Source organism: Ictidomys tridecemlineatus, chromosome 9 (genome assembly GCF_052094955.1).
Source record: "Ictidomys tridecemlineatus isolate mIctTri1 chromosome 9, mIctTri1.hap1, whole genome shotgun sequence".
NCBI lineage: Eukaryota > Metazoa > Chordata > Mammalia > Rodentia > Sciuridae > Ictidomys > Ictidomys tridecemlineatus.
The window spans coordinates 51,010,789-51,022,971 of NC_135485.1; the positions used below are offsets into that span (position 1 = coordinate 51,010,789).

Here is a 12,183-nt window from a genome sequence, read left to right on the forward strand (position 1 = left end):
AAAACACAAATCTGGATTGAGAGATATGACTACCTTTGACCTTCTCATTTTTACCTCTGTTAATTTTACTAGATGGATAATCTTGGACAAGACACTTATCTTCTCTGTTCCTCTGTGTCTTCATCTGTGCAGCTGAAAAAATAAACTCAATTATCCTTAGTTTATAAAGCATCAATTGATTACAAAATTAAGCAGGCATTTAAAAGCATACTGAAGAAGTATAGGAATGAAAAACAGTCCTGTAATCTGCACTGTACTCATAAAAACCCTGAGGAGGAGGTTGTTTGTTGGTGCTGGGGAGCAAACCCACAGCATCATGCATGCTAAGCAACCACTGAACCCTCAGTCCTTACAAACCTCGTTTATAATCCAGTCTTTGGCACCGTAGGAACACTGTGACTTAAGTATGCTGATAGCAGCTTAAAGGTTGTTTTCAGAGGTAGAAATATTAGAGGCTATAGTACCAAAATTATAATTAATCATTTTCCAAAAGGGTAATTGTCCTCATTGTGATCCAATCCAAAGACCATCATTCATATTTCAGCTCAATTAGTTCCTCACATATCTGTCTATGTCTAATTTTTCAGATTATCAGTATCAACTGAAATTTTTGTAGTGGACATTTACAATTTTTAGGTTAAGACTAAATCAAGTTTATTTTTCCTCCAAACAAAATATGATTATCCTGAAAAGAAATGTTTTTTAATATATTTGATTTTTTTCCAAATTTTAACAGATATTATAAGAAGATAAAAGTCATCATTATTTTATTTTTAAAAAGACCTTAGCTATGAAACTGTTCATTTTTATAACCTTGATGCTGAATAGCACATTAAAGATGGAATTTAGGAAAACACAATAAAAAGGCTTAAGTACATTATAAAAATAATGAATCAACAAATACAAAAATGTTATGGCAACAGTAAAGAAGGATGTTCTGTGCCCAACTGGAAGGCAAATTCACCATGGCAGCACTATAAATGGGCTGCATACACCCAATTCACCTAGTTAGCAAGACAGATAGCTAAAATGTTTGGAACTGAGAAAGCATGTGCTGATTAATGATAGGATCAAGTAGTATTCAATGAGCTGTTTTCGGTGTTAATTCAAATTGGAAATTGAGGGAAGGGCCCAGAATTAACTGAAAGAAAATTGCACACCCTATATAACCAAAATTTCCAAAAAAAAAACCAAAAACACAAAACAAACAAACAAACAAAAAAAACCCTTCATTTCCTGGGTCAAATAGTCTATTTGTTACTAAAATCAACATTTTTCAAGAAAATTTGAAACTTATAAAATCAACATTTCTATAGGCTTCCTCAATTCTCATATTCTATAATGCTGTATGTTGTTTCAAAATAAACAAGTTTACATATATACAAGAAATTCACATTTTCTAATTTCATTCTGGAAAATATTTGACTAAAGTGAAATTAATAGAGGAAAAGTTTCTTGATGTCTAGTAATCAAATAAGGACATAAGAAAGCTGTTATCAGATTTCAATTTTACTTGAAGTTGTTAAAATGAAAATACCTTAATGTTTCTCCATACTACTATATGATGGTCTTATGAGGGAAAACCCCCAAAGCAAACAGCAAACAGATAATTACCCTCACAGATGCTTTTGAATTAGTTTTGAAGTGCAGACTTGACATATAGCATTCCTGTTGGAATCTTTGAACCTAGCCCCTTGATCGCATTATAACAATATTCAAACATTTCTAACTATGTGTACATTAGTACCTGTAGTCACCTGTATAATCTTCTAGGAGTTTGCCTACTATACTCAACACTCACAGAAGCAGTTGTGAAACTGTTGAATTTGATGTCCGTATTTAATTTTAAAAAGCCCAAAGATAGATAGTGATTATAATATAAGGGTGAGTGGATGCATATAATTTGTGATTTTTAGCTCAGAGATCCCAATCTAGAAACTCTCTGACAAAGAAACTGCTAAGACAAATGCTTTCACAGGCACTCAAGTGCATAGTGAAGAGAGAATACAGTCACTGCAAAGGAAGCAAAGCAATTAGCATATCCATCAACTTAAACATTTACATTTCTTTGTGGTGAGAACATTCCAAATCCTCTTTTGTGACTATTTTGAAATATTTGGTACATTATTATTAACTATAGTCATCCTGCTCTTTAATAGATCGCCAGAACTTCTTCCTTCTAAATAATATTACACAATACATACATGAATTGGAATATCATATTTCACCCTATACTCATGCACAATTATGTGTCAATCAAAACAAAATAAAATAAAAAGTTAAAGAAGCATTAGCCACTAGCACAGGTGATGTTTTGGTTGCAAAAATCCCTGGGGTAAATGCTGAAAACTTGTGTTCTTTGGCTTTCCTCCCTAAATACTAGCAGACTCATTAAAGATAATGTCTGAAAAGTTGAATGTCCTTGAGAATGAAATTGAGAAACTAGAAGTTTCTCATTCTCAGAAAACAAAGAATCTCATTTATACAGGGAAGAAGCAATCATTTTTTAGTTGATTGGTAAATCCTAAATCCTTCCATTTATTTTGACCTATGAAAGCACGCTGATGTGGGTATATGTGTGTGTGTGTGTGTGTGTGTGTGTGTATGTGAATAGTGTCCTTGAACTTGCAATCCCCCTGATAAGAATTATATTCATAAGGTGTTATCTCTAAGAAGGGAGGGAAGGAGAGAATTGGCTTTGTAGACCAAATTATGGCCATTAAGGCAGGTATAATAGAGCTGTTTTTAAGACTCTCACAGGCACAAAAACTCAGTTGGGATGAAGTCATCCTGTGGATGAAGAGTTCACACTAAAGAATTCATCCAAATCACATCTTTTAAAGGCTGACAGACTTTCTAAAGCCCCTCAAATGTGATTTAATACACATGTGTCTCCCTCAGTCTGTAAAGTCCAACTCTTCTGAGTCCATCTCTGTGCTCACAGACTACATTAGCCACTTCCTTCTCTTTGCTCAGTCTATCTGATAGAATCTTCTATTATAAACATAGCTAGTCAGGTGCAGTGGTGCACACCTGTGTTCTCAGCAACTGGGGAGGCTGAGGCAGGCAGATTGCAATTTGAAGCCAACTTGGGCAACTTAGCAAGACCTTGTCTCCAAATAAAAAATAAAAAGGGCTAGAGATGTAGCTCAATGGTAGAGTGCCCCTGGGTTCAATCCCAAGTACCTCTAAATAAATAATCATAGTTAATGCATATAGTGCAAATTTTGTGCTAGACATAGTTTCTTTAGGTAAATTAATTCATTTAAACTTCAAAAAACCTCATGCGGAATTCATTTCTATCTCTATTGGGGTACACAAATATTGAACACCTTTTTAAAGGTAACACACCCAGTAAATCAGATAAATGATATTAGAAGCAAGCAATCTGGATTTGGGTCCCTTATGACCATGTCGATTGTAACAGAACCTTTACATGTCTAAGTCCTCTTTCATTGTGTGTTTAGTACTGGGGACTTGAACCTAGGGATGTTTTACCACTGAGCTACATCCCCAGCCATTTTTGTTTTTGATTTTGAGACAGGGTCTTCCTAATTTTCTGAGGTTGGCCTTAAACTTGAGTTCCTCCTGCCTCAAACTCTGCAGTCACTGGGATTACAGGCATGTGCCACCAACCCTGGTTTGCTAAATCCTCTTTATGTACTGACTGTTTACTCCTTGAGAGTAGAGGTTGTAACTTGCTTATCTTTATATCTTGAGCAGAGTTAGGAAGTCCATAGTTTTTGTTGAAGTAAATTACAAGTTCTTCAACAGCTAGGATCTTTATTCTTTTAACATGCACTGTATACAGTGTACTTTGAGTGCTTTGCACACTGAGCATAATCTGTAAATATACATGAAGGAATGGCTGTGACCCTTATGAAGTGGATAAATCTCACCAAAGGGAAGGGTAGCCAATTCTGAAAAATGTAAATGGAATTTTTAAGTAGGAAATGTAAAAGTTAAAAAATCATCAAATCTGACTCTGCTTAAAAATTTTTATTCTTATTTCTCCTTTACAAGTTCCCCAGTGATTCACTTCTCTTAAACCAATTTTCTATCAACTTATGCACTAACAGAATAAATTTTTCTTTTCGAGTCATTAATCACTCAGAATTTAGATGAGCAATTTTCATGTTTTCCCCCTCCTCTCCAAAAAGGTTCTGCTCAGGTAATACCAGGTAATGCATAATTTTCATCTGTAGGACTTCCAAAACTTTACCCTTCTCCTCCTCAAACTTTTTCATGTCACTCCTATGGTTTCCTCTCTCCTTCCTAAAATCCCCTACGTGAGAATCCTGCACTCCCATTCCCAGGGTTGGGAATCACTGCCTAAAACCACTTCCTCCTTGTTTACTATGAGATTTTGTTCTTTTTTTGAAGAACTATTCATTTCCATTTTCAATCTGTTTCTTAACTAGTGATCCTATTTATGCATGGAATATGCTCTGCATTCCAATAATTCATTTTTATATGATCTCCTTTATTTTCCAATGTTCCAAAAGATAAAATTCAGACTGTACCAGTTTTTTATTTTTTATGGTAATGGGGATTGAACCCAAGGACATTGTAAAATTGAGCTGCATCCCCAAACTCATTTTTTTTTTTTTTTAATTTGGAGACAGGATCATGCTAAATTGCCCAGGCTGTTTTTGAACTTGTGATCCTTCTGCTTTGGTCTCCTGAGCCACTAGGATTACATTGTGTTACACCATGCCTGGTACAATTATTATTTCTTAATCACACATACAGATATATTAAATTTGGTCATATAATTAATTCTGTATAATATCTTTGAATACGGAAATTATTGTATTTGTCATGGTAAAACTTGCTAGCTGCTATGAACAATTATTCCCAAACTTCAGTGACTTAAAGTCACAGACCCAAGTTGTTCTGGCAGCTGTGTTCTGAAGCTTCCAAATGTTGACTTGGTGAATTTCTACTGTCTTGAAATCTTTTGATTGTAGCCTTAGGATAGTAGAGAGAGTCCAGTTCTTCAAATGACACAAAAATTATTTATGTTGACATTTTATTTCTCAGTCATATAGCTGCAATCTGCTTGATCTAATTTAGAAGCTTTGAACTACAGCATTCCTATATGCTCAAGAAGTGGAAATAAATGGTACATATATACAATGGAATATTACTCAGCCATAAAGAAGAATTATGGCATGGATGGAATTGGAGGATATCTTACAAAGTAAAATAAGCCAATCCCCCAAAAACAAAGGCCAAATGTTCTCTCTGATACGTGGATGCTGATTCACAATAGGCAGGAGATGGGATGGAAATTTACTGGATTGGACAGGGAGTGATTTGGGGAAGAGAGAGGCTGGGAATGGGAAAGACAGTAGAATGAATCAGATGTGACTTTCCTATGTTCATGTATGAATACACCAGCAGTGTAATTCCACATCATGTACAACCACAAGAATGGGAAGTTGTACTCCATGTATACACAATATGTCAAAATACATTCTACTGCTAACTAAAAAGAACAAATTAAAAAACAAATTTGTCTTGGTAAGAAAAAAAAATCAACTATGTAGAAGGCAAGGTTAAATAATTTTCTCCTCTATCAATGGAACATAGACTTCTGCTAATTTCTTGATGCTAAATTTCTACATTAGTAGGAGTAGTTTTACTTCCCCTGTGATGTTTGCCACTTGGGTGAGATCACACAAGAAAGAAGAAAATAAATATCACTAGAGAGGGTATTTTATAGAATGAACTAATTAAATATTAACTCCACTTGTGGGGGTTTGGGACCCAAACAAATGCAAGATTAACTAATAATAGTGGGATTACAATTAAACTTAACTGTTATGAAAAATTTTATAATTCAATGATCAGCGTTTATTGTGAGTTGTATAAACATTGCTTCTCTAATCAGTATATTAAATATATTTGATTAGTGAAAAAAAAGGGAAGTGGAAATAAGATTGGTGAGCATCTAGGTAGTCTCTGCCACAGTCCTCTTTTTTGGCCACTCATTATCCCTTTTATTCATACTCCCACACATGGGCCACATTCATCCCATCACTAACACCAAACCGCAATCACTGACTACATTAGCCCCAATCCAGTCTCTCCAATTGTTATATGGTCCTTCCCATTTGATTAAGATGTGATGCCTCAGGTTCTGCAGATCCTAGAAATAAAAAGACAAGTAAGTGAATTGTTCCCCAACACATATCTCATTATAATGATGGACCTGGGATAAGATAATCACAATCAATACTTTCATTGGAAAACTGTTTGGGGACAACTTTGAAATCCTTCTGGGATGGCCTTGGGAACCGAAGAAATTTCTTGATTACATCCTGATTATGTTTTTTGAGTTGAACTCTTTTGTTCAATGTTCTAACCTCCTCCCACTCACCCATTATTCTCCTTGTCCACATCTGGTGTGGACACTGAGGAACATGCCCCTTTTAATGGCTCTATATATTTAAAAGCCTGCAGCCAGTTTGAAGATTGGGCACATGCAGGTTGTTTTAAATCTTAATATTCTTAGTGGTTTTTGTTGCAGCTTCATAGTTCTCTTTTCCAAAATAATTTCTTCAAAAATTTGGCAATTTTCAATCTATAGTCATGCACTGCATAAGGACATTTTAATCAGTCCTGCATATGATGGTTATCCTAAAAGATTTTAATGGAACTGGCAGAAATGCCACCTAGTGGCATTGTAACTATTATAACATCATAGTACAATGCATTACTTACATGTCTGTGTTGTTGCTGGTGTAAAAAACCCTCCTACATTGTGGTTGTATAAAAGTACAACATATACAGTTATACACAATATGTAATATTTGATAATTAAAATAAACAATTATTATTTCTAGTTTACATATTTACTATATTATACTTTAGTGTACTCCTTCAACTTACATAAAAAATTTACTATGAGACAGCATGCTGTGATATCCTGGCAGCAGCCTCAGCTTGTGTCTCTTGCTAATAGCATAATGAACCATCCATGTTGAGTGATTGACCTTATACCATCTAAGTTTGTGTACACACCCTCTGTGATGTTCACACAATGATGAAATTTCCAAATGATGCATTTCTCAGAACATATCCCTGTTGTTAATCAATGTGCAGTTCTATTTATTTCCAATCAGATTCATGTGCCTGTAACTATACATGTAGTTTTTTTCCCCACTTGAAATGATTCCAATGAGATTTGTGTTGCTTCTTCACTCCATGGTTCTTCTTTATGTTGTTGTTGTTGTTAAGGGGATTAAACCCAGGGGTGCTTAACAACGAGCCACATCCCCAGCCCTTTTTTATATTTTAAAAAGAGACAGGGTCTCACTAAGTTGTTTAGGGTCTTGCTAAGTTTCTGAGGCAAGCTTTGAACTTGTGATCCTCCTGCCTCAGCCTCTGGAGCTGCTGTAATTATAAGCATGAGCCACCATACCTGGATCATGGTTCCTTTTTTTACTTAATGGTTGTTATGATATATAGAGAACATACCATAAACTGATCTTTTCTGTACCTTTATTTAATCATTAAGTTGTAGTGGGCTTTTAAAAATTATATTAAATTAAATTGTTATCAATACATTATATAGTTTTTTGGACTTTTTTCTTATTGAAGATTGCACCTGTGCCACAGTCTGGCTGGGCACAAAATCACAAGCCACTCAAGCAGGAACAAACTTTATTTTTGAAACTGCCACCAATGCCCCGTATGCTCCCGGGAAAAATGCCGACCGACCCACACATGCGGCATTTTTCCGGACCCCTCCAACAGGAAGTCCCTCCTCCGGAATTCCCTCCTACCGCACTTCCCCAACCAATGGGAACTCTTTAGGAGTCCCGCAGGCCGAGGTGGACAGCAGGAGTCTAATATCCATATGAATGCAGATCTTAACATAATCATATCATTTCAATGGCTTGCTGGCGTCACCTTTCAACAAAAATGCCATGCATCATACTACTTGGCTATGGCTCTTAGCACACCTGGTCACCCTAACACTAAGCTCCATCCCCAGAATTTTTGTTTATTTTTCATTTTGAGACAGGGTCTCACTAAGTTGCCCAGGCTGGCCTCCAATATGTGATCCTCCTGTCTCAGCCTCTTAAGTCCTTGGAAATCCAGGAGTGCACCACAGTGCCCAGATTGATACATAATATTTGTACATATTTATAAGATATAATAAGATGTTTTGATTCCTGTATATTGGGTGACATGAACTCAGGTAATTAGCATATTCATCACCTTAAACTTTTATAATTTCTTTATGAAAAATACATTCAAAATCCTCTTTTAAAAATATTCTGGGCTATATAATACAAGATTGTTAATTATGTTCACCCTGCTGTGCCATAGAATACAAGAACCTATTTCCCCTAACCGTAACCTTTTTTTTTTTGGAGGGGGGGGACTGGGGACTGAACTCAGGGACGCTTTACTGCTAAGCCACATCCCCAGCCCTTTTTAATTATTTTATTTAGAGACAGGGTCTTGCTGAATTGCTTAGCACTTCACTAAGTTGCTCTGAACTCACCATCCTCCTGCCTCAGCCTCCTGAGCCACTAGGATTACAGGTGTGTACCACCTGCCCCATATCTATACCTTTTGATCAACTTTTCCCCATCCTTCCCCAGTCTCTAGCAATCACTCTTCTACTGTAAACTTCAATGAGATCAACTTTTTTAGATTTCTCATAAATAAGATCATGCAGTATGTGCCTTTCTGTGCCTGATTTATTTCACTTAACACAATGCCCTCCAGGTCCATCATGTTGTCACTAAGACAGGATTTCATACTCTTCTGTGAATGAATAGTATTCTATTAAAAAACACTATGATCTCAAAATTGAGATTATTGCTATGATTGTAATAATGCAATATCAAGAAAATAAGATTAATAAGTTCTTCAGATATGCTTTTTGTATTCAGATTCTACTTTGTATTTTTAACTTATAGACTAAGAACACAAAATTGAATTAATTGCTTTCCATTTCATTTCACACTATCAGCACCCTTGCAATAGTTGCTGCTTTCTTTATCCTTCCTTCCAACCTACTGGAGATTGAACCCAGGGGTGCTCTACCACTGAGCTCTAGCTCTAGCTCAGCCCTTTATATTTTTTACTCTGAGACAGGGTCTCAGTAAGTTTCTCAGGCTGACCTTGAACTTTTGGTCTTTTTGCCTCAGCCTCCCAAGTCTCTGGGATTCAAAGTATGTGCCACTAAGCCCAGCTCCAACATTTGTGTATTCATGTCTTTGCAGTCTATCATTTCTATGTTTATTTAGACCACATATATCCTCAAAAATGTATAGTCTTGATGTGCTACCTAGGGAGGGGTCTATATGGTGTTGCTGTTGTTTTTATTCCCCTTTGATACTAGGGATTGAACTCAGGGGCACTCAACCACTGAGCCACATCCCCAGCCCTATTTTTTTTTTTTTGTATTTTATTTAGAGACAGGGTCTTGTTAAGTTGCTTAGGGTCTCACTAAGTTGCTGAGGCTGGCTTTGAATTCACAATCCTCCTATGTCAGTCTCACAAGCCACTGGGCTTACAGGCCTACACCACTGCTCCGGCTGTTGTTGTTCTTGATTCCTATCATAAATTAAAGGCAAAGTGTCACAATGTCCAGAGCCCTTGATGTCCTGCAAATGAAGGAAGAGGATGTCCTCAAATTTCTGCACCAGGAACCCGCTTAAGTGGCAGCAACCCTGATTTGCAGATGGAACAATATATCTACAAAAGGGAAGGAGATAGCATCTACATCACAGATCTAAAGAGGACCTGGGAGGAGCTTCTGATGCCAGGGTTGCCAGTGAAAATTCTGCTGATATCAGTGTCATGTCCTCCAGGAACACTGACCAACAGGCTGTGATGAAGTTTACTGCTGCCACAGAGGCACTCCTATCTCTGGCTGCTTCAGTCTTGAAACCTTCACTAAGCAGATCCAGGCAGCCTCCTGGGAGCCATGTCTTCTGACCTCTCACAGAAGTGGCTTTTGTAAACCTGGCTACAACTGCTCTGGGTAACACAGATTCTCCTTTGTGCTATGAGGACATTGCCGTTCCATGCAAAATAGTTCACTCTGTGGGTCTGATGTGGTGGATGCTGGCCTAAGAAGTTCTGTGCATGCCTCGCATCATTTCCCGCAAATACCCGTGGTTGACTATGCCTGATCTCTACTTTCACAGAGATTCTGAAAGATCGAACAGGAAAAGCAGGCAGCTGCTAAAAAAGCTGTGACCAAGGAGGGATTTCTGAGTATATGAAATGTTCTAGCTCCATTGTTCACTGATACTCAATCTGAAGTCAGACACAGCTCTAAAGGCATTCAAGGTGCCCTCTGTGCCTAACCAGCAGTTCCCTACTGAAACCTGGAGTAACTAGTCAAGCACTGAAGATTGGTCTGCAGCTCCCACTGCTCAAGCCACTGAGCAGGTAGGAACAACCACAGAATGGTCTTGGGCTGTTTTTCTGGAAACACTTAAGCAAAATGGCAATAAAGTTACAGAAATAAGCACCAGTTTCTGGAAAAAAAAAAAACAAAAAACTAGAGAGTTGTGGGCCAGGGTTATAGCTTAGTGATAGAGTGCTTAAGTGGCTCTTGTGAGGTACTGGGTTTGATCCTCAGCACAACATAAAAATAAATAAGTAAAAATAAAGGTATTGTGTCCATCTACAACTGAAAATATTTTTTTAAATGTAAAGTTGTATTCTATGTGTGTACATTTTATCACACTGATACGTATTCTTTTATACATCTCATATCATTATCATGATATTTTAAGAGTCATCCAGGTATACATTAATCTGGAAAATTATTTCTGAGTGCTGCATATAACTTTTGTGTCTATCCCTCATTTTATTCCCTTTCCTCTTCTGATGAACATGTAGCCTTTCAGACATTGCTGTGAAAATACTCTTATAAACATGCACAAGAAATCAAATTGCTACATCATATACAAAGTATAGGTATAGTTAATTTATCAAGTTTTCCAGGTTTTTCCTTAGAATGGTTGCACTAGCTTATTTTCCCTTAAGTTATACAGGTTTCTTATGTCTTAACTTCCTTACTCCTACTTAATATGATTAAGCTTTCTAATTGTTGTTTTAATTTTCATTAATACTCTAATAGCAAAAGTGTGTAACTCTTCATTTGCATAGCAGCTGTTTGTGTGTTCCTGTTTTTAATTTCAGCAATATAATAAAAACTTCATGGCACCTTCTTTCCTTTTTCCAGTTTTATCAGAAATTTAATCAATCTTTTAAAAGAAAAATCATAGAACCTAATTATAATAATGTATTATTTTACATAGAGTTTATTTATATCACATTTAACAAAATAGTGGTGAGGTTTTATAATATGTCCTATAAAATCAATCTTTTAAAATACTGGGTCCAACATCTAAGAGTAAGAATATTTTTTAGTGGCTTGCTTCAATTAGCTTGTCTTGCCACTAGATGGAGAATAACAACAATTTGTGTGTTTGTGGCTAACCTAGTCTTTCAAAACACCTGTTCAAGTATAATATGTATGTTCAGGATTTTTGTCTTAATCTGGTAAAAGGTATTCTAGTTTCAAAAGTGATTTTAGAACAAGTTCCTTTTTTTCTAAATCACTAAATAGGAGTGAAACAAGGCTTTTCATATGTATCTCTTCTAAATCTCCCTATACTTTTTTGGGAAGGAAATGCAAGATGATTAACCCCAGAAATTATCATCGTCATCTCACCATTTCTGACAGGGTGCTGTATATTGTACCTGCTAGAAGAAATGGATCTAGGAGGTGTTATACTCACAGTGTGAAGTTTTCCAGAGAGTTCATCTGGTCTCATTAAATCAGGGAAGAATAGTTATTCCATGGTAGCTCTGAATGTTTAGACCTTTTGGACTTCCCGGAGTCATAGAGCTCTTCCTTACAGAACTTCCTTCTTCCTACGGTCTTTCTATGAATATCTAGACATTTATAGCCTGGGTCTCACCACAAGTAAATCCAAACGCATAAAATTATACTGATAGATATCCAAATACTTATTTGCAAATCTACAATTTCCATCTAAATCCAACTGACTGTATCATAATTGAGTTATATAATCTTGCTTTTAAATTAAGACCTACAGAATTCAACCAAGTTTAATTATGGAGTCCATAAAGAGAAGAAAACTTCCTTGATATGTACATGAAAGAGCTAAAGAG

The 12,183-nt window shown here is 36.2% G+C and overlaps 1 pseudogene; it reads left to right on the forward strand.

Annotated features, from left to right (window-relative positions):
* The first annotated feature begins 9,611 nt into the window (after nt 1–9,611).
* On the forward strand, nt 9,612–10,569 carry LOC101969788 (small ribosomal subunit protein uS2 pseudogene; annotated as a pseudogene).
* Nucleotides 10,570–12,183: the final 1,614 nt, after the last annotated feature.